The sequence below is a fragment of the Triticum dicoccoides genome, chromosome 6B, assembly GCF_002162155.2.
Source record: "Triticum dicoccoides isolate Atlit2015 ecotype Zavitan chromosome 6B, WEW_v2.0, whole genome shotgun sequence".
Taxonomy (NCBI): Eukaryota; Viridiplantae; Streptophyta; class Magnoliopsida; order Poales; family Poaceae; genus Triticum; species Triticum dicoccoides.
Genome location: NC_041391.1, coordinates 685791931 through 685814940, shown reverse-complemented (window position 1 = coordinate 685814940; position 23010 = coordinate 685791931). Strand labels below are relative to the sequence as shown.

Here is a 23010-nt window from a genome sequence, read left to right as displayed (position 1 = left end):
AGAAGGAAATACAAATCAGAAGAAAAGTGAAAAGGAAAAATAATAAATAGAATGAAAAAAACATAAAGGAAATCGGCAGATGGGTCAGGCCATCACTGTGCGACACTCGATCTGGTCTGGTTTAGTCCCACCTCGCTAGCGAGAGAGGCGGAGGTGGGAGAGCTGGTGTATATAACTAGCCCATGGAGCACTGGTGCAACTTAAATACCTAGACGGGGTTTACGACTGATCAAGAAGGGTCGTGGCCTAGATCAACGGCTCACATTGCACTTGGCGAGCATGTTGGTCTATCATCTGCCCAATTGGGAGAATGGACGTCAAAATTTATGGTAGAGGGGGTATGCGCTCGCGTGACCCCTGCCAATCCATCAAAATTAAACTTTAGAATTTCATCATTGCAGCTATGCACGTTTTGCAAGTTGCTTCTACTTGGTCAAGCAAGTATACATGGTATTTTTTTGCTATTAATAGTTTTGCAATGCCAAGAATTTCCAAAACATACAACTCTATGTGAGTGTGGCCACATGAATTTTTAGCCAGCCAATTAGTAGCCAATATTTCGGCCAATATCTACAAGCTCTAAAGGAAATTTTGGTAACATATGAGGCGGCCTCGGGCCAAAAGGTAAATTTGCAGAAGTCGTCCATATTTTTTGGCAAGGGGTGCCCGGACACCACAAAAGAAGAGCTCAAATCGGTTTTGGGTGTGTCCTCAGAGGCTCTAAGTGAGAGGTACCTCGGTCTCCCAACACTGGTTGGAAGATCCAAGGAGGGCACTTTTCAGTATGTCACAGAGAGCTCAAAAGGAAAATGTAGTGGCTGGAAGGGTTTAGGTCTTTTCCAAGAAGGCAAGGGAGGTTCTTATCAAGTCTGGACTCCAATCCGTGCCTACTTTCACCATGAGTTGTTTCCACCTCACAAAGAAAACGTGCCGGAATCTGAATTCTATCTCTTCAAAATTCTGGTGGGGGGCAAAGGATGGTGAGCGCAAGGTACACTGGATCTCCTGGCAAAAGATGTGCATGTCCAAAAGAGATGGGGGTATGGGCTTTCGTGATCCGGTTGCTTTTAACCAAGCACTGCTTGCGAAACAGGCTTGGCGCCTATTGCAATATCCGGAGTCCTTGGTGGCAAGGGTGCTCAAAGCGTGTTATTTCCAGGAGGAGTCTATCATGAGTGCTACATGCCCTTCCTCCGCCTCATATACATACCGGAGTATTCTGCATGGCCGGGACCTCCTTAGAGAAGGGCTCGTTTGGAGGATTGGCGATGGATCTCGTGTCAATATTCATCACAGTAATTGGATCCCGAGGAATGGCTCCATGAAGCCACTTGGACAGGTTTATATGCAAGGGGTGACAAGGGTGGCCGATCTTCTTGAGGCTGATGGCAAAACTTGGAACCGGCAGCAAGGGGTGACAACGGATGACGCGAAGCAGGTGATGGTGCAACCGCTGTATGATCTGTGGTTAGCAAGGAATGAGACCCGTGATGGCAAAAGAATAAAGGAGCCACGTGAAATATTGGGCTTGGTGGTGATGCACACCACAGAATAGAGGTTGGCAAACCCCAGGAATACGTCCGTGCGAACCGGTCAGCTATCACAGCCATGGGAGCCGCCGGCCGAGGGATGGACCAAGGTCAACGCAGATGGAGCAGTAGGTAAAGGGGCAGGCAATGTCGGGGGAGGAGTGGTGCTCAGGGACCACATGGGAGCGTTCAGAGCAGGGGCATGTCACCTCTTCTCTGGCGTATCTGATCCAGAGGTAGCTGAACTCCTTGCTTGCAGGCGCGCTCTTGAGGTGGCGAGAGATTCGAACGTGCTGCGAGTCCATGTGGAGCTAGACGCTAAGGGGGTTGTGCACATGCTGCAAGCTCAAGGAAAGGAACTTTCGGTGGCAGGACCTTTGGTGGAGGAGATCAAAATGATGCTGAGATCTTTTGAGGAGTTTAAGGTTTCGTGGATTCGTCGGTCAGCTAATATTGCCACACATAAGTTTGCTAGAGTAGCAGTGGGTGATGAACTTTGTAGGGTTTGGTTGGGGGCTTCCCCAGACTTCGTTCTTTCTATTTTGTCGGTTGAAATTCCGAACTTCGTAAGTTAAATAAAGCGGCAATGTTTTGACCCTAAAAAAAGGTATTACAAATCTGACTTGATTCACCATATTCCTTGCGAAGAAATCTTCAAAACAAGGCAAGGCCCTAGACTGTGATAAATAGGTAGTTAGCTTAATCATGGGCTTGCGATGTGACCAGTAACTTATGGGAAGCAATACAATTCTTCAGCTAGGCAATGTTCGCTACTCCCTCTCTCTCAGTTTACAAGGCGTGCCCGTACCCCTAGGTCGTCAATTTGACCAACTTAATACAAGTCATATATTACAAAAAATATACCAATATAAACTTCAGATGTTCTATTTTCAAAAGATATAATTTTGTGTTATATAAACTTCAGACGTTCGCTAAAAAGGCAACGAGACTATGAAGAGTATAATTTGTTCCACAAGAAAAAAGAGATTTTTATTCCGATTCTTGCGAAGATCGAACAATCTGTAGTCAAATTATTTGGCAATTAGCAAATAAAGTTCATGCTTTTCAAATAGGTGGGCCATTGATGGAGTTGAATGACGGAGGACATGACACGCTCATGTGCTCTCACTGTGACTGAAATATGGCGTCCCGCGTCACACGGGCTTCCACCACCACCAACCACCCCGACATAAAACCACACATGAAAATACTCCACTAATCCAGCGCTCCTCCTCCAAAGCACTTCTCCACCGTTCCTCCCACTCTCAAAAGAACCCCCTTTCTCATTTCTTTTCAAAATCATCGCACAACACGCGCGTCGGCCCCTTGGAGCCGTTCCAAATCCCTCACCGCCCTCTCCCTCCTCCTTGTTCCCCAATTCTCGGATCCTGAGCCCCTCCTGCTGCTCGCTATGACACGTGCCCACCCAATGTTTGACCGAAATCTGGCCAGGCGGCAGAGAAAATGTATGCGGTGAAGGGCAGCGTGCGGTTGGAGGTGGTGCATTTCGACAAGATCACGACGCGTCTCAAGAAGCTTGCATACGGCCTCAACCAGAACCACTACGACCCCGCGCTCATCGCGTAGAAGGCCTGCGCCAGCATCTACAGGGGCATCACCACCTCCAAGCTCGACAAAATCGTCGCCAAGGTCGTCGCCGCCATGAGTGCCTCCCACCCCGATTACGCCCCCGGTAACCCAATCCCCCTCTCCTCGACTTGTCCCCGGCTGTGTGGCAATCGTCAAGCGTCTTGTACACTCAACAGAGGTGGTGCGTCGCGAGATGGCGTGCTCTGCAGAACTGGATGAAAGTTGGGCGCCACCATCATGATGGTGCTTGACATTGTTGGCGGCGACCACTTATTCACCAGAGTGGATGGAGTCACGCACGCGGGGAGTGCACGAGACGCCCCCAAGCACAACTGGCAGGATACAAGTGGAGGATGTACTCACCACACGAATTTGTGGTGGTCATTGCGCGTGGCAGGAAGATCGATGGGGGCATGATGCATCCCTGTAGGATCCAACGTTGTCCAGGGGAGAGGAACCAGGAGGCCCAGGCACAAGTTTCCTCGGCTTGCCTCTAAAATTGCCTTACCGGACGTTCCCAATGGCTCCATTCTCAAAGGATGTCTGCTCCAACCTCATCAAAACAAAATTCACTTTAATGACACCAACAAGGAATTCTTTTATAGTAAAAGTATGAGAAAAAACATGTAGACAATGTTAAAAAGTGAACTATAAACGCCAATTAGATGAAAAGAAGAAAATACAAATGAGAAGAAAAGTGAAAAGGAAAATAATAAATTGAAAAGTAAGAAAAGAAGAAACAAACAAACATAAAAATATGAAACATGGGTCGGGCCATAACCGTAAGACGCTCTGTTTGGTTTAGTACCACCTCGCTAGCGAGAGGAGGCGGGGGTGAGAGAGCCGGTGTGTATAACTTCCCCCCAAGGCATCATTGCAACTTACATACCTGAACGGGGTTTATGACAGATCAAGAAGGGGTGTGGCCTAGATCAACGACTCATGAATGTTGCAGATTCATTGACTAAGCCTCTTCCACGAGCAAAACATGATCAACACCAAGACTCCATGGGTGTTAGAATCATTACTATGTAATCTAGATTACTGACTCTAGTGCAAGTGGGGGACTGAAGTAAATATGCCCTAGAGGCAATAATAAAGTTGTTATTTATATTTCCTTATATCATGATAAATGTTTATTATTCATGATGCAATTGTATTAACCGAAAGCTTAGTACATGTGTGAATACATAGACAAAACAAAGTGTCCCTAGTATGCCTCTACTTGACTAGTTCGTTAATCAAAGATGGTTATGATTTCTGACCATAGACATGTGTTGTCATTTGATGAACGGAATCAGATCATTAGAGAATGATGTGACGGACAAGACCCATCCGTTAGCTTAGCATATTGATCGTTAAGTTTTATTGCTATTGCTTTCTTCAGGACTTATACATGTTCCTCTGACTATGAGATTATGCAACTCCCGAATACCGGAGGTGTGCTATAAAGATGCTCTACAGGTGTCTCCGAAGGTGTTTGTTGGGTTGGCATAGATCGAGAATAGGATTTGTCACTCTGTGTATCGGAGAGGTATCTCTGGGCCCTCTCGGTAATGCTCATCATTATAAGCCTTGCAAGCAATGTGACTAATGAGTTAGCTGCGAGATGAAGCATTATGGAATGAGTAAAGAGACTTGCTGGTAACGAGATTGAACTAGGTATGATGATACCGACGATCAAATCTCGGGCAAGTAACATACCGATGACAAAGGGAACAACGTATGTTGTTGTGCGGTTTGACCAATAAATATCTCCCTCTCCACTTCTTTCCCCCTTTCCAACTCCGAAAAAGGAAGGGGGAATCCTACTAGGGTGAGGAGTCCTAGTAGGACTCCCCCCCTGGCGCGCACCCTCTAGGCCGGCCGCCCCCCTCCCCTTATTTATATACGTGGGCAGGGGCACCCCAAAGGCACATTAATTGTTCTCTTAGCCATGTGCGGTGCCCCCCTTCTAGAGTTTACTCCTCCGGTCATAGCGTCGTAGTGCTTAGGCGAAGCCCCGCGCGGATCACATCACCAACACCGTCACCATACCGTCGTGCTGACGGAACTCTCCCTGGACCCTCTACTGGATCAAGAGTTCGAGGGACGTCATCGAGCTGAACGTGTGTTGAACACGGAGGTGCCATATGTTCGGTACTTGGATCGGTTGGACCGTGAAGATGTTCGACTATATCAACCGCATTAACCTAACGCTTACGCCTTCGGTCTACCAGGGTACGTGGACACACTCTCCCCCTCTCGTTGTTATGCATCTCCTAGATAGATCTTGCGTGAGCGTAGGATTTTTTTTGAAATTGCATGCTACATTCCCCAACAGTAAGGACGCGTTTGGTTGCTCAGATTAGGCCTAGCCAGGCTCACAAGGGAAGAAAACAAGTTGTTTGGTTGCCTGGCCTGTATCAGAATCTTAGCCCTCACAAACCTTAAAGCAGTCCTTAGTGAGGCCCGCTAGGAACGGTCGAATCGGTCGTTTCCAGCAAGCCAAGCCCAATAAATGCATGGGAGGGGAACACAGCGCTGATCTCCCGCGCCCACGGAGAGAGCTCGTTCGTCTCTGAAAGAGCTGTGGGATGAGTTGGCGTCACCGCCGCCGATTCGGTCTCCCTATATAGCCAACCTCCCCGCAGCAAAAAAACTCCCCCTCGCCATTTCCCTCTCTCGAGCTTTCCCTACGGCGGGATCCACATCAATGATGAGGTAAACTGCGCTACTGCTCTGGCCATCGCTTGATGGCGGTGACGATTCGACTCCTCCTCTTCTCCGACATGTTCAGCGCCCCGTTCGTGGCTGCTTTGATGATGTCTGTGAGTTCATTCACCCCCTTCTCTCTACTAGTTCTAGCTAGATCTGTGGGCATGTAGCAGTGTTAGATCTTTGACCATGTTGTAGCATTATACACCGCTAATCTGTGTGAGTGTAATGCGAGTATGTGTGCTAGTTTGTTGAACTCCCTACTATGATTTGAGTTGTTGTGTTGAACTAGGTCATCTGTCTATGCATGTGGTAGTGCTTGTTTGATCTGTCCATATGTAGTGTTCGTTCATACTGTTAGTGTTTAATTTAGTGGTAGTTCGTATTGTCCATGTGTAGTGTGTTGTGGTCTTCATGATGCTTACACTTGTAAGACATGAGGACGCAAGAGTTTAGTCAGGCCCTAGTCCTGTCCTAGAGCCAGTTCCTGGCGTCCTACGTCGAGGAGTCCCAGCCTCCCATCCGCCAGATGCCTCCTAGTTCAAATGTTTTTGAGGTGTCGGATACGGTTCCTCAATTTGTGGCTTCAACATTTGTGTTGGCTCAGCCCAATGTTGCAGCTCATGCTGCTGCTCGAAAGGCATCCACAAAGGATAATAAGGACGGCAGGGGCAATCCCATGAAGTGGCAGCCATTCCTATCGATGTCCGTGCTTAACAGGCTATGTGGGATCATAGCTAGTGGGGTCAGGACTGACAAGGGCTTCAAGGAGGTGCACTTGAACACTGTTGCAAAGTAGGTGTTCAACTTTTGTGGACATGAGGCCACCTCAACTCAGGTCTACAACCACCTCAAGAAGTGGAGAGCGAGGTGGATCATGGTGTACAAGATCAGAGACCTGAGCGGGGCTTCATGGGATCAGGACATTTGCTCGATCCTTTTGGAGGCAGAGCACTACCAAGGCCACACCGCGGTTAGCTCGCTCACCATGACATTCTAAGTCACCACGTGTTTAAGCCTATGTAGCATGTCATTCTAACTAACCACTATGATGTGTTTCTTTCTTAGACTCACCCCAAGCACGCATAGCTCACCAGTGGAAAAAAAAGCCTAGCTATGGCGTGCCAAAACCAGCCTTGCTGGCGTATACGCCCAACACCATCAATATGGCGCTAGTGAAAATATTTAGTGATGGGGTTGGCAGACATGTCAGTAGTATTTTAGTATTGATGGCGTGTCACCTGGCTAACGCCAGCAATATATCGTGTTATATATGGCGTTTATTGTGAACCAACGCCAACAATTTGTATTTTCTAGTAGTAAAAAATATATACCCAGCTATTAGTATATGTGTAGCCATTTAAACTTCTAGTGGTAACTTCAAATCCACAAACATTAGTGATCAACTAGCTAGCTAGCTACAAGCAAAAGTGATCCGCTAGCTAACTACCTACATATATGCACACATTACATGTCTCGACGATGAAGAATGATCTTCATCTCACGCAACTTGTTCATGTTGCTCTGTCCCTCCTTTCTATAATGGACTATGAGGGTCTTCGGTTCCGCCCTCTCGGCCTTCAGGAGCCGTATCTCCTTCTTCATAGACTCGGTCTTGGTGATCAGTTTGTCCTTCTGGTCGATGAGCTTCAATTTCTGTTGCAATTTAAGCATGACAACTCTGTTGCATTTCAGTTCTTGTCTGAAAATTGCCATGCTTATGCAAACACAAATTGTCATCTTTATCATTCTCGTGACAACTAAGGCCCAATTCTTTTGGCCGATTCTCGCATAATCTTGAGAATCGACCCTCCACCCAGCTTCTCTCGGAACCTTGAACTCATATTTTTTTACAATCCTAACTAGGATGCCATCAAAATGGGAGAATTAGCCAAAAGAACGGAGCCTAAAGATACCATCAAAATGTTCGTAATTGCCATCCCTCCCAGCGAATGTTCGTTTGCCGGAGAATTAACAGGTGGGAGTACCATTATCTCTATTCCTAATGGAGCAGTTGGTGAATAGTCTCCATGGTTTATTCTCGCTGGTTTTTTTCTCTCCTCCCACCACCCCCTCCCATCCTGGTCCATCGGTTTATTTTTCTCTCCACACTTTTTTACAACCAGGACTTTCCTAACGTATAACAAATCACGGATCTAACTTCCTTAAATTATTCATATCAATCGATTCCTTTTATTGGTTCAATTTGTCTTAGGAAACAAATAACAAATTTTTAAGAAACAAATAATAGATTTGAGTCTAACTTTCCTAACTTATCTAAATCAATCGATTCCTCTCATTAGTGAAATTTGGTTTAGGAAACAAATAACAGACACGTTGCAAACTTTCCTCCCAATAAATAGTTTCTTAACATTTGCAAACTTTTCTAATCAGACACGTCACAAACGGGTAGGTACTGATATCATGTTACCAAACAATAAAACCCCATTTGCATAGAAATTAGTTCAAAATCCTAACTTTCCTAAATTTCTACCTTTCATTGATAACATCCAATATTTTCTATGTTTTCCACCTATTGAAGGAAATCACCCCTCCATCAATATTAACATTTTTTGGAATGAGATCTCCGAGTTATGATTTTTTTGCGATTCTTCCCAATTGTGACCTCTCCTTCCGCTCCGGCTCCTTCTCGCATAATCACCTCCACCACAGCCAGCTGACGCCACCCTAGACCTCTTGCCTCTCCACACCTTCTCCGCCACCTCCTCCTCGTACTCCATTGACAATATCTCCGCCACGTTTGTCCACGGCGGTGTCGAGGACATGGCGCAATAGCGTACCAGTGGTAGAGCAGCGCATAGCAGCAGAAAGAAGCACACAACAGGCGAGGCAAGCGACGATGGTGGAGGGCAGAGATGCGGCCGGCGTGGCTAAGGGGGTGGCCGGCAGAAGATGGCCGCGAACATGTCTACATCTTGAAATGATTCACTTTCTAGATTTCTGGATTCAAATGTTGCATTGTAACAAATTTGCTTCCTTAAGGCGTGGGATGCTCCTGTGATGACTTGTTTCACCTCATATATCGTTCCAATTCCGCATCCATGAGATGTTGCACATTATGTGGAGTAGAAGGGACATCTGAGGAGCTCAATTCGATTTTACTCTCGCTAAATGCTAGAAGAACTTTTTTTTTATTTCAGTGTTCTTCATTGAGTTGTTCGATTGCCAAACGATTTTCATGCTGCTTAGCATTGGTTGAATTTCATACCATAAGTGAATGTGTGTACAACTTCAAAGGATTCCTTCTAGTTTTCTGGTCTAAAATGGGGCAATGTATCAAATCTGCTTCCTTATGGTGTGGGATACTCCAGTGATGACTTACTTCACATCATATATCGTTCAATTCCTGAAAGCACATCTACCAATGCTGCACATTATGTCGAGCAGAAGGGACATCTGAGGAGTTTTGTTCGCTTCTTGGCTTGCTTCATGTTTGCACAACTCTTTCTATTTTTAGTGTTGTTGTTGTTGGAGGATTTGGTTTGATTTTAATGTTTCATGCTGTTTAACACTTGGTTGAATCTGATACCACACACAAACATGTGTGGAGCTTCACAGATGAGCAATTTTTGTCGAGATTTCTGGTCTGTCCTTTCGTTTCTTTCTAGGTGTTGTTGCAACTTTGCGTGGAACATCCAAACATTTTAAGAGCAATATGATTTGCCAAACCAAATTATGAATTACAGAAACAATGGATATTTTGAGATTGTTAGTCTGACTGGTTTACAAACTCTAGGCATTGAATCACAGAACTGACACTGTATCTGCTGATGTGATGCTATTCATTTATTTGCTTTGTTGAGTGAAGTATTCACAAGCTTCTTCTGTACACCACTGGCGAAACCAACACTAGTTACAACTCTTTTATGGTCCATTGTACTTCATCGGTTCTGCAGTTCACTATAATCTCACAAGAAGGCCTTTTTTCTTCTCTCCACAGTTAATGACCCAGTTGCTCTTAAGCTCCTCTAAGCAAGTCAGGTGACTGAGACTGATTGGTTTCCTTGATGCTTGAATAACCGAGTAATATTCGAGGGATCAGTATTGAGCATGGTGAGATTGAGACTTTCAAGGTTGTCCAACTGTCCTCGATTCCAGTTCTCCACATCCGTTTCAGCATATTTCTGTCTTCTATATTGAGACTCTCATATATCGTTCCAATTCGTGAAAGCGCACCCATGCTGAACATTATGTGGAGCAGAAGGGACATCTGAGGAGCTCAGTTCGATTTTACTCTCGCTAAATGCTGGAAGAACTTTTTTTATTCCATTGTTCTTCATTGAATTGTTCGATTGCCAAACGATTTTCATGCTAATTTGGCACCATAAGTGAACATGTGTATAACTTCAAAGGATTTCCTTTTAAGTTTCTGGTTTAAAATGCTGCCATGTATCAAATCTGCTTCCTTAAGGCGTGGGATACTCCAATGATGACTTACTTCACATCATATATCGTTCCAATTCCTGAAAGCACATCTACCGATGCTGCACATTATGTCAAGCAGAAGGGACATCTGAGGAGTTTCGTTTGCTTCTTGTCTTGCTTCATGTTTGGACAACCATTTCTATTTTTAGCGTTATTGTTGTTGGAGGATTTGGTTTGATTTTAACCTTTTCATGCTGTTTAACACTTGGTTGAATCTGATACCACACACAAACATGTTTGGAGCTTCACATATGAGCAATTTTTCTGTCGAGATTTCTGGTCTGGCCTATCGTTTCTTTCTGGGTGTTGTTGCAACTTTGTGTGGAACATCCAAACATTTTAAGAGCAAGGCAAACATGTGTGGAACTTCACATATGAGCAATTTTTCTGTCGAGATATCTCGTCTGGCCTTTCGTTTTCTTTCTGGGTGTTGTTGCAATGTGGAATATCCAAACGGGAAAATTTACGAGCAAGGCAAACATGGGTGGAGCTTCACATATGAGCAAACACATGTGTACAAACCAGTGTTCTAGTCGCATCCACTTTGTCTCTGTCAGCAAGCCGAGATGTCTCGTTCATTTGACGAGGGGAGCTGTATGGTGCTCAATCTATTGCCTAAGCCAGGATATATTGGCATCTGAAAGATCCAGTACATGGTGCATCTCTTATTGTAAAGTTATCCTTCAAAAAAGATTCAGTGCATGATTGAGTGCATGGAGTGATCTGGAGCTATGGACCGCTTCTCCCCTGAAGCTTAAAACCTGTAGTTTCTGTTCAGATTTTGTAGGGTGCTGGAATTTTTGGAACTTCAGTTTCGTACCTGTTTTTGCTTTCTCTCAGCGCTGCGATAGGCAGAGGTCGGTGAACAGAATTGGAAGTGGCTGTGATGTGCTCTCCTTTTGATGAAACGGAACCGGGGTCCAACCTTTTTTTGAGTTGTTCGATTGCCAAATTATTTTCATTCTGCTGAGCGTTGGTTGAATTTGATACCACAAGTGACCATGTTTATAACTTCAAATGATTCCCTTTAAGTTTCTGGTATAAAATGGTGCAATGTATCAAATCTGCTTCCTTTATCTGTGGGGAAACTCCAGTGATGACTTACTTTACCTCATATATCGTTCCAATTCCTGAAAACACATCCACCGGATGCTGCACATTATGTGGAGCAGAAGGGACACCTGAGGAGTTCAATTTGCTTCTTCTATTGCTTAATGTTTGGACAAATCTTTCTATTTTTAGTGTTGTTGGATAATTTGTTTTCACTAATCTTTTCATGCTGTTTGGCACTTGGTTGCAACTGACACCACATACAAACATGTGTGGAGCATCACATATGAGTATTTTTTGTTGAGATTTCTGGTTTGGCCTTCCGTTTCCTTTTGGGTGTTGTTGCAACTTTGTGTGGAACATCAAAACATTCACGAGCAATACGACTCGGCAAACCAAATTTTGAGTTACAGAAACAACAGATATTTTGAGTTTGTCTGACTGGTTTACAAACTCTAGGCGTTGAATCACAGAACTGACATTGTATCTGCTAATGTGATGTTATTTATTTATTTGTTTTTGTTCAGTGAAGTAGAAGGGGCATTTGAGGAGTTTAATCCATTTTATTTTTGTGCAATTTGTGGAGAACCATTTTTATTTCACTTTCTTCGCTGAGCCTTGTTTGATTCAGAAACTATTTTCATTTTCACTTTGCCCACAGCTGGTTGGCTTTCATACCGTAAGTGAACATGTATAACTAAAAACGGTTCTTTTTTCAAGATTTGTGCTTTCGAATGATGCAATATATCGACTCTGCTCAGTTAAGGTGTCAAACACTCCAGTGATGACTTGTTTCGCCTTGTATATCGTTCCAATTCCTGAAAGCACATCCACAGGATGCTGCACATTTTGTGGAGCAGAAGGGACACCTGAGGAGTTTAGTTTGTTTTTTTCTTGCTAAATGTTTGAACAACTCTTTTTATTTCCGTGTTCTTCATTAAGTTTGTTCGGTTTCCGTACTATTTTCGTGTTTTCATAAGTCGGTTGAATTTGATGCTATAAGTGAACATGTATATAACTTCAAATGGTTCCTTGATTTATGGTTTAAAATGGTGCAATGTACCAAATCTGCTTCCTTAGGTGTGGGATACTCCAGTGATGACTTATCTCGCGTTGTATATCGTTCCAATTCCTGAAAGCACATCCATGGGATGCTGCACATTTTGTGGAGCAGAAGGGACATCTGAGGAGTTCATTTGTTTCTTTTCTCTCTTAATGTTTGGACAATTCTTTTTGTTTCACTGTTCTTCATTGAGTTGTTTGATTTCCAAACTATCACACTGCCGATGGTTGGTTGAATTTGATATCATAGGAGAACATGTGTATAACTTCAAATTGTTCCTTGTAAGATTTCTGGTTTGACATGGTGCGATGTGTCAAGTCTGCTTCCTTCCGCTGTGGGATACTCCAGTGATGACTTATTTCGCCTTGTATGTCGTTCCAATTCCTGAAAGCACGTCCATGGATGCTGCACGTTTTGTGGAACAAAAGGGACATCTGAGGAGTTCAATTCGTTTATTTTCTCGCTTACTGTTTGGAGAGAACTCTTTTTATTTTACATGTTCTGGAGAATTTGTTTGATTTTGATATTTCTCATGCTGTTCGACACTTGGTGAATTTGATACCACATGCAAACCTGTGTGGATCTTCAAATGTGAGTATTTTTTTTTTCAAGATTTCTGGTTCGGTCTTTGGTTTATTTTTGTAAGCTTTCAAGTGATACGACTTGGCGAGCCGAATCATTAGTTAAAGAAACAATACATATTTTCATATTGTTAGTCTAACTGGTTTACAGACTCTAGGCGTTGAATCACTAAATTGACATTGTATCTGCTAATATGATGATATTTATTTGTGTGTTTTGTTCAATTAAGTTTTAGCAAGCTTTTGTTCACCAATGGAGAAACCAACACTGGATGCAACTATCTATGGTCCATTTGATGGTCTTCATCTGCTCTGCACTTGACTATAATCTCGCAAGAAGCATTTTTTCTTGTTTGCAGAGTTAATCACCCAGTTTCTCTTAAGCTCCTAAGCAAGGCAGGTGACTGATTGGTTGCCTTGATGCTTGAATTACTGAGCAGTATTCGAGGGATCGTGCCTCCATTGTTTTTGACCTACACTACAAGAGAGTGTGCTGAGAAAGCCAGGGAGGAGCTTGCTGACAGTGTCAGTCATCAAATGTTTGCCTCCGAAAGCTTGGGTCAGGCACGAAAGACAGGGTTGGAAGATGGTTGCAACTTGCAACCATGGGGTGATGTGGGTTTGACGTCCAGGGTCTTGGCCAGACGGCCACAGCACAGCAGGGCTGTGAGCAGCCTCAGCCTGGCATCATGCAAAGACAAACAGCTAACATTCGAGTTCTCCACCTCGCATGTGTTTCACCGCATGATTCTGCAGTCACAAGCTGCAACTCAGCAGAGTGAATAGTGAAGGATCCTGCTCACACATTTGGGCCTCCTTTGGTTTGTAGGAATTTTGTAGGAACTCTATAGGATAGGATTTGCAAAGGAAAAATTCCTTTGAAGCCCCTTTGGTTTATAGGAATGGATTCCTATTCCTATGTAGGATGAGAATCAATTCTTCACATTTTGGAGGGAAAAAAACATTAGTCTAGGCTCAATGGAAAAATTCCTATCCTATACACCAGATGTCATCTCTTTCTCAATAGGAATTGAGATGCATGTCATCTCACTTCCTATGATTTTCCTATTCCTATAAAATTCCTATCCTATGAACCAAAGGAGGCCTTGCTGTATTCATCCCCGCCGCCTGTACTTGTAACACAGTCAATCCTGTATAGATACACTCTCTTACCTTCTGGTCTACACGTAGATTGTTGTCTCACTAGAGGTTCATAATCCAAAGATTTTTTGTTCTTTCTCCTGTGATAGTATATTATTGTGTTTCTTTAATGGTTATAGCACATTATTACTTCCTTCCAAAAAAAAAATAGATGTTACTCTGTAGACCAGAGGTACTTCTTTATTCATATCATGAGTGAAAGAAAAGGTTTAGAATATCCGTGCTCTTCCTGATTAAGGCTGGAATAGATGTTATATCTGGTAGTATACGGGAGCCTTCCCATATTGGTTCTTGTGTGTTTCCTATGCCACTAACAGAAATCAAAGTAGAAACCGGTCATGACTCAGTCTGAGGCCAAAGATATTTGAGCAATAGTTCTCAAGTATATGCCCCATGTACCTAAATTAAATCCGTAGTATGTGTGAACTCTAATCATAATTATACATTTGATTTGTTTAAATGATTCTTCACTTGAGCCATAACAATTTCAGGTTAGCTATACTCCTATTCTTTCAAAAAATTCTGTAGCATATCAGCTTTGCCAGATGAAGAGCGAATAATAAGGACAAGAAAAGCTTGAACCAATGGCAAGGGCTTTTTTTTGGTAATCAAGACTCGGTAATAATTTTAGGAGTAAGATCCATGTTTCTGGTACACAAATCTTAACCAGTACAGTTGAAATTCTCTGCAGCATAAAATTTATTTGTATCCAACCAGATCATTTTGTTGACCTTTTGTCTTGCATGTGCATCTGAAAATAGATGATGTTCCTTCTTTCAGGGGCTATCTAGGGAGAAATGCTAGTTGTACAAACTAGTGTTCTAGTTGCATCCACATTGTCTCTTTCAGCAAGCCAAGATCTCTCGTTCATTTGATGAGGGGAGCTGTGTGGTGCTCAATCTATTGCCTAAGCCGGGATATATTGGCACCTGAAAGATCCTAGCTTGCAGCTCGACGGACGGGCTGGTACAGAAGGGGACAGGGAAAGGGGAAGAGACAACGTGTGTGTCCAGGAATATTCACCCAATTGAGTGACTCTACGAGGCTGAAGATGTAAAATGTTCCTGCAACCATCTTGTCCTACATCTCGTCCATTTGTTGTCCACCCAGCGGCCCATAATCAACTGGTGCATCCGGTGCACCCATTGATGCGTTGCACATGATACACTCTTCTCGGCACTCCCTTGCCTTCTGTATGCCAAAGGATTTTTCTTCTTCTGCTCTGATGATAGTATATTATTGTATTTCTTTATTAATTTTTATTGGACCATTTGGAATGAACCCCGTCACAAGAGTGCTCCTCCAACCGTCTCAACAACATCAAACTCGAACCGAAACTTTGGGTTGCCACTGGTGCCAACAAACAAGGGAATATAATACCGGGATAGTGATGATCTTTTTGTAATAAGTGGCATATGTCCTCATGTGCATCGTGTAAACCAAAGTCTATTCCCTTAATCGGATGAGGCAAATCTTAATCGGATGAGGCAAATCTTATCCATTGTTCTTCATTGAATTGTTCGATTGCCAAACGATTTTCATGCTAATTTGGCACCATAAGTGAACATGTGTATAACTTCAAAGGATTTCCTTTTAAGTTTCTGGTTTAAAATGCTGCCATGTATTAAATCTGCTTCCTTAAGGCGTGGGATACTCCAATGATGACTTACTTCACATCATATATCGTTCCAATTCCTGAAAGCACATCTACCGATGCTGCACATTATGTCGAGCAGAAGGGACATCTGAGGAGTTTCGTTCGCTTCTTGTCTTGCTTCATGTTTGGACAACCATTTCTATTTTTAGTGTTGTTGTTGTTGGAGGATTTGGTTTGATTTTAACCTTTTCATGCTGTTTAACACTTGGTTGAATCTGATACCACACACAAACATGTTTGGAGCTTCACATATGAGCAATTTTTCTGTCGAGATTTCTGGTCTGGCCTATCGTTTCTTTCTGGGTGTTGTTGCAACTTTGTGTGGAACATCCAAACATTTTAAGAGCAAGGCAAACATGTGTGGAACTTCACATATGAGCAATTTTTCTGTTGAGATATCTCGTCTGGCCTTTCGTTTTCTTTCTGGGTGTTGTTGCAATGTGGAATATCCAAACGGGAAAATTTACGAGCAAGGCAAACATGGGTGGAGCTTCACATATGAGCAAACACATGTGTACAAACCAGTGTTCTAGTCGCATCCACTTTGTCTCTGTCAGCAAGCCGAGATGTCGCGTTCATTTGACGAGGGGAGCTGTATGGTGCTCAATCTATTGCCTGAGCCACGATATATTGGCATCTGAAAGATCCAGTACATGGTGCATCTCTTATTGTAAAGTTATCCTTCAAAAAAGATTCAGTGCATGATTGAGTGCATGGAGTGATCTGGAGCTATGGACAGCTTCTCCCCTGAAGCTTAAAACCTGTAGTTTCTGTTCAGATTTTGTAGGGTGCTGGAATGTTTAGAACTTCAGTTTCGTACCTGTTTTCGCTTTCTCTCCGCGCTGCGATAGGCAGAGGTCGGTGAACAGAATTGGAAGTGGCTGTGATGTGCTCTCCTTTTGATGAAACGGAACCGGGGTCCAACATTTTTTTCTGGGGAAAAAAATAGTCACATTTCGTTTTGCAGGTTATTTTGTTGGTTCATAATAAGCAAAACCATCCCTTGCCAAAAGCAAAAAAAAACCTAGCTTGCAGCTCGACGGACGGGTTGGTACAGAAGGGGACAGAACAAGGGGAAGAGATAAGATGTTTGTCCAGGACCAGGAATATCACGCAATTGGGTAACTCTACGAGGCTGAAGATGTAGATGTTCCTGCAACCCACCTTGTTATACATCTTGTCCATTTGTTGTCCATCCGGCGGCCCATAATCAACTGGTGCATCCGGTGCATCCATTGATGCGTTGCACATGATACACTCTTCTCGGCACTCCCTTGCCTTCTGTATGCCAAAGAATTTTTCTTCTTCTGCTATGATGATAGTATATTATTGTGTTTCTTTATTAATTTTTATTGGACCATTTGGAATGAACCCCGTCACAAGAGTGCTCCTCCAACCGTCTCAACAACATCAAACTCGAACCGAAACTTTGGGTTGCCACTGGTGCCAACAAACAAGGGAATATAATACTGGGATAGTGATGATCTTTTTGTAATAAGTGGCATATGTCCTCATGTGCATCGTGTAAACCAAAGTCTATTCCCTTAATCGGATGAGGCAAATCTTATGCCTTTGTTTTGAAAAAAAATAGTACTCCCTCTGTTCATTCAGTCTAAAAATATGTCTTATATTAATGAGCAGAGGTAGCATATTATTACTTCCCACAAAAAAAATTATTATTACTACATTTTTTCCGGCAATGTTCCTTTTTTAGGTTTTTTCCAGCGACATTCTGATCTCCTCTTTTGCAGCGTGTACCTATGTTGAGAAAAAAAAAATCAAGCGAGCTTGCACCCAAACATAATTAGGCCTGCCGAACACAATTGCCCCCGCACAGGGAATCAGGCCCCAAGCAGAATCACGGGCCTGTGGAACACAAGTACCCTCACGGGTAATCAGGCCTGCGAGCTTCCACCCAACAACTGGCTAATGAAGCACAGACCCCTTAAAAAAAGGCTAATGAATCACAGCGCTATGGTTTGGTTTAGTACCACCTCGCCAGCCGAACAAGGGAGGTTGTGAGAGCAGGAGTATATAATTAGCACCAGGGCAACATTACAACATACTTACCTGGACGGGGTCGACGGCCGATCAAGAAGGGTCGTGGCCTAGATCAATGGCTCACATTGCACCTGGTGAGCGCGTTGGCCTACCATCTCCCCAAGTGGGAGAGTGGATGTCGTAATTTGTGGTAGAGGGGGTACGCGTTCGCGCGGCCCCTACCAATCTATAAAATTAAAAATTTGGCTTTTATTGACTTGCGTTGCGTTGCATATACAAAACTAAACATTTTGCATCTTGCTGCTCAGTGTTACATATAACAATAAATTTTGCATCTTGCTGCTCAGTGCAAACATCCTCTGAATTGTGATGACATCTTCAAAGTGATGGCATATTTATTCAAAATAATGCTGGAGACTTGTTTTTCTCAGGCCCTGCCCTCCGCTTCTGCACATTTTTTAGTACTGTACCAAATTTAGTGCGTACAGTTTGACTGCTAGTTTGAACTAACTAGATAAAGGAATACTAACGAATGCACCAATTGTGCACATAGTTCGACCTTGTCGCTGTAAGAGATACATCGTGGGAATTGAATTTCATACGCTCACTCACATGTGCAGAGTGTTTACCTCCAAGAACAAGGCATTGGAATTTTCAACACTCATCATGCAATTATAGCCTGAATAATTCAGAAGCTGAAAGGAAACAGCTTGCATGGTGAGACTGGATGTTTGTTGGCATCAAATATTTCTACAGCTTGCATGGTTGAGCAAGAAATTGGTTATTCCTAAATTTGCGATTACAGATCGATACAATTGATTCACATATACCGAAACTTGAGGCTCAAATTCAACGCTTGAGAATAAGTTTGCATCTGCATCCAAACTGAATTATTGTGTAACCATTCAGTCTATCATGGAGACATAACTTTAGGTTAGTATACCATTTTTTTACACCAACGAGTTCCCTGCATATATTTGAGAATGGCTAATATGACATGGTCATCTCTGTTTCACAGGCTAAGCTAAATCCAGATCAGGGGCACCTGTTTCCAGGAAGAGAATACTATAACAAATACGAGTAAGCCCTGGCCAAGGACAACAAATAGATCGGAGAGCATACATAGCTACTTAATTATGCACGAAGAAACTTCAGAAGATTCTATATAATTCAATCAAAGAATCTGATCATAAAGTGACAATTTATCATATCCCAACAAACACACAACAATTACATAATATTGATCCAGATCATGTGAGGTGCTACTTCTTGAGCTTGCGTTGGTTTTTCCCTTGAAGAGGAAAGAGTGATGCGGCAAAGTAAAGATAAGTATTTCCCACAGTTAGAGAACCAAGGTATCAATCCAGTAGAAGGTACAGGCAAGTCTCCAATCTATGCACCCACACAAACAATCAAACAGTTGCACCCAACGAGATAAAGGGGTTGTGAAACCCTTCATGATCAATTGCAAGGATGAGATCTGGTAGAGATAGATATAAACGATTTCTAAAACGTAAAACAAAATAAAAACAAATAAGTTGTAGCAATGTATTTTTGGGTTTTTTGGTTTATATATCTGAAAAATATATGATGGAAAATAGACCCGGGGGCCATAGGTTTCACTAGAGGCTTCTCTCTTGAAAGAAAATTACACAGTGGGTGAACAAAATAATGTCGAGCAATTGATACAAAAGCGCAAAGTTATGACGATATCCAAGGCAATAATTATGAATATAGGCATCACGTCCGTGTTAAGTAGATCGATTCCTGTCTGCATCTACTACTATTACTCCACACATCAACCGCTATCCAACATGCATCTAGAGTATAAAGTTCATAAGAACAGAGTAACACCTTAAGTAAGATGACATGATGTAGAGGGATAAACTCAAGCAATATGATGAAAACCTCATCTTTTTATTCTTGATGGCAACAATACAATACGTGCCTCGCTACCCCTACTATCTCACTGTGTGAGGACACCGCAAGATTGAACCCAAAACTAAGCACCTCTCCCATTGCAAGAAGTACCAATTTAGTTGGCCAAACCAAACAGATAATTCGAAGAGAAATACAAAGATATAAAATCATGCATACAAGAATTCAAAGGAGATTCAAATAATATTCATAAATAATCTGATCATAAATCTACAATTCATCGGATCTCGACAAACACACCGCAAAAAAGTATTACATCGGATAGAACTCCAAGAACATCGAGGAGAACATTGTGTTGAAAATCAAAGAGAGAGAAAAATCCATCTCGCTACTAGCTATGGACCCGTAGGTCTGTGGTAAACTACTCACCCATCATCAGAGGGGCGATAGTGTTGATGTAGATGCCCTCCGTGATCGAATCCCCCTCCGGCAGATTGCCGGAAAAGGCCGCAAATGGGATCTCACAGGAATAGAGACTTGCGGCTGTGGAAAAGTATTTTCATGGACGCTTATGTTGGTTCGGGAATATTTGGGAATTTATAGGCCAAAGATTAGGGTTAGAGGACCTCCAGGGGGCGCGCCCCTATGGCTTGTCGTTGTTGGGGAACGTAGCAGAAATTCAAAATTTTCCTACGAGTCACCAAGATCTATCTATGGAGAGACTAGCAACGATGGGAAGGAGAGTGCATCTACATACCCTTGTAGATCGCTAAGCGGAAGCATTCAAGAGAACGGGGTTGAAGGAGTCGTACTCGTCGTTATTCAAATCACCAGAGATCCTAGCGCCGAACGGACGGCACCTCCGCGTTCAACACACGTACAGCCCGGTGACGTTTCCCATGCCTTGATCCAGCAAGGAGAGAGGGAGAGGTTGAGGAAGACTCCATCCAGCAGCAGCACAACGGCGTGGTGGTGGTGGAGGAGCGTGGCAATCCTGCAGGGCTTCGCTAAGCACCGCGGGAGAGGAGAAGGGAGAGAGGTAGGGCTGCGCCAGGGAGAGGTCAAAACTCCTCTATTGGCAGCCCCAAAACCCTCAAGTATATATAGGGGGAGAGGGAGGGCTGCGCCCCCACCTAGGGTTCCACCCCTAGGGGCGCCGGCCAGCCCAAACCCATCTAGGGTGCGGCCAAGGGGGGGAAGAGGGGAAACTTGCCCCCCAAGTTAGGTGGGTGCGCCCCCTCCCCCAAACCCTAGGCGCCTTGGGCCCTTGTGGGGGGCGCACCAGCCCACCTGGGGCTGGTCCCCTCCCACACTTGGCCCATGCAGCCCTCCAGGGATGGTGGCCCCACTTGGTGGATCCCCGGGACCCTCCCGATGGTCCCGGTACGTTACCGATAAAACCCGAAACTTTTCCGGTGACCAAAACAGGACTTCCCATATATAAATCTTTACCTCCAGACCATTCCGGAACTCCTCGTGACATCCGAGATCTCTTCCGGGACTCCGAACAACATTCGGTAACCACATACTAACTTCCTGTATAACCCTAGTGTCATCGAACCTTAAGTGTGTAGACCTTACGGGTTCGGGAACCATGCACACATTACCGAGACGTTCTCCGGTCAATAACCAACAGCGGGATCTAGATACCTATTTTGGATCCCACATGTTCCACGATGATCTCATCGGATGAACCACGATGTCAAGGACTCAATCGATCCCGTATACAATTCCCTTTGTCTAGCGGTATAGTACTTGCCCGAGATTCGATCGTCGGTATACCGATACCTTGTTCAATCTCGTTACTGGCAAGTCTCTTTACTCGTTCCGTAACACATCATCCCGTGATCAACCCCTTGGTCACATTGTGCACATTATGATGATGTCCTACCGAGTGGGCCCAGAGATACCTCTCCGTTTACACGGAGTGACAAATCCCAGTCTCGATTCGTGCTAACTCAACAGACACTTTCGGAGATACCTGTAGTGCACCTTTATAGCCACCCAGTTACGTTGTGACGTTTGGTACACCCAAAGCATTCCTACGGTATCCGGGAGTTGCACAATCTCATGGTCTAAGGAAATGATACTTGACATTAGAAAAGCTTTAGCATATGAACTAGGATCTTTGTGCTAGGCTTAGGATTGGGTCTTGTCCATCACATCATTCTCCTAATTATGTGATCCCGTTATCAACGACATCCAATGTCCATGGTCAGGAAACCGTAACCATCTATTGATCAACGAGCTAGTCAATTAGAGGCTTACTAGGGACATGGTGTTGTCTATGTATCCACACATGTATCTGAGTTTCCTATCAATACAATTATAGCATGGATAATAAATGATTATCATGAACAAGGAAATATAATAATAGCTAATTTATTATTGCCTCTAGGGCATATTTCCAACAGTCTCCCACTTGCACTAGAGTCAATAATCTAGTTCACATCGCCATGTGATTAACACTCACACGTCACATCGCCATGTGACCAACATCCAAAGAGTTTACTAGTGTCATTAAACTAGTTCACATCATCATGTGATTAAGACTCAATGAGTTCTGGGGTTTGATCATGTTTTGCTTGTAAGAGAGGTTTTAGTCAACGGGTCTGCAACATTCAGATCCGTATGTACTTCGCAAATCTCTAGGTCATATTGTAAATGCTGCTTCCACGCTCCACTTGGAGCTATTCCAAATGGTTGCTCCACTATACGTATCCGGTTTGCTACTCAGAGTCATTCGGATAGGTGTTAAAGCTTGCATCGATGTAACCCTTTACGCCGAACTCTTTATCACCTCCATAATCGAGAAACATGTCCTTATTTACTCCAAGGACAATTTTGACCGTTGTCCAATGATCCATTCCCGGATCATTCTTGTACCCCTTGACTGACTCATGGCAAGGCACACTTTCGGTGCAGTACACAACATAGCATACTATAGAGCCTACGTCTGAAGCATAGGGAACGACCTTCGTCCTTTCTCTCTCTTCTGCCGGGGTCGAGCTTTAACTCTTAACTTCATACCTTACAACTCAGGCAAGAACTCCTTCTTTGACTAATCCATCTTGAACACCTTCAAGATCATGTCATGGTATGTGCTCATTTGAAAGTACCATTAAGCGTTTTTGATCTATCCTCATAGATCTTGATGCTCAATGTTCAAGTAGCTTAATCCAGGTTTTCTATTGAAAAACACTTTTCAAATAACCCTATATGCTTTCCAGAAATTCTACATCATTTCTGATCAACAATATGTCAACAACATATACTCATCAAAAATTCTATAGTGCTCCCACTATCTTCTTTGGAAGTACAAGTTTCTCATAAACTTTGTATAAACCCAAAATCTTT

General features: G+C 43.4%; 2 non-coding genes across 2 annotated transcripts; both read left to right on the top strand.

Moving 5' to 3' along the window:
* The first annotated feature begins 200 nt into the window (after nucleotides 1-200).
* On the top strand, nucleotides 201-361 carry LOC119326866. The gene has a single exon (XR_005158230.1). It is a non-coding gene; the product is annotated as a U1 spliceosomal RNA (small nuclear RNA).
* Nucleotides 362-17836: 17475 nt separating this feature from the next.
* On the top strand, nucleotides 17837-17997 carry LOC119326849. Its single transcript, XR_005158214.1, has one exon. It is a non-coding gene; the product is annotated as a U1 spliceosomal RNA (small nuclear RNA).
* The last annotated feature ends 5013 nt before the right edge of the window (nucleotides 17998-23010 follow it).